The sequence below is a fragment of the Nannospalax galili genome, unplaced genomic scaffold (genome assembly GCF_000622305.1).
Source record: "Nannospalax galili isolate Female #2095 unplaced genomic scaffold, S.galili_v1.0 scaffold934, whole genome shotgun sequence".
Lineage (NCBI taxonomy): Eukaryota > Metazoa > Chordata > Mammalia > Rodentia > Spalacidae > Nannospalax > Nannospalax galili.
Window position 1 is genome coordinate 509,021 of NW_008334762.1, and position 258 is coordinate 509,278.

The following is a 258-nucleotide window of genomic DNA, read 5'->3' on the forward strand; positions in this document are numbered from 1 at the left end:
ACTCACTATGTAGACCAGGCTGGCCTTGAACTCACAGAGATCTGCCTGCCTCTGCCTCCCTAGTGCTGGGATTAAAGGCGTGCTCCACCAATGCCTGGCTTAAATAAATAATTTTTTAAAAAATGGAGGGAAAACTTCCAATTCCTTCTATGAAGCCAGCATCACTGTCATACCAAAGCCTGGTAAAGATACAACCAAAAAAGAAAACTATAGACCCATATCCTTAATGAACATAGATGCAAAAATTCTCAATAAAAT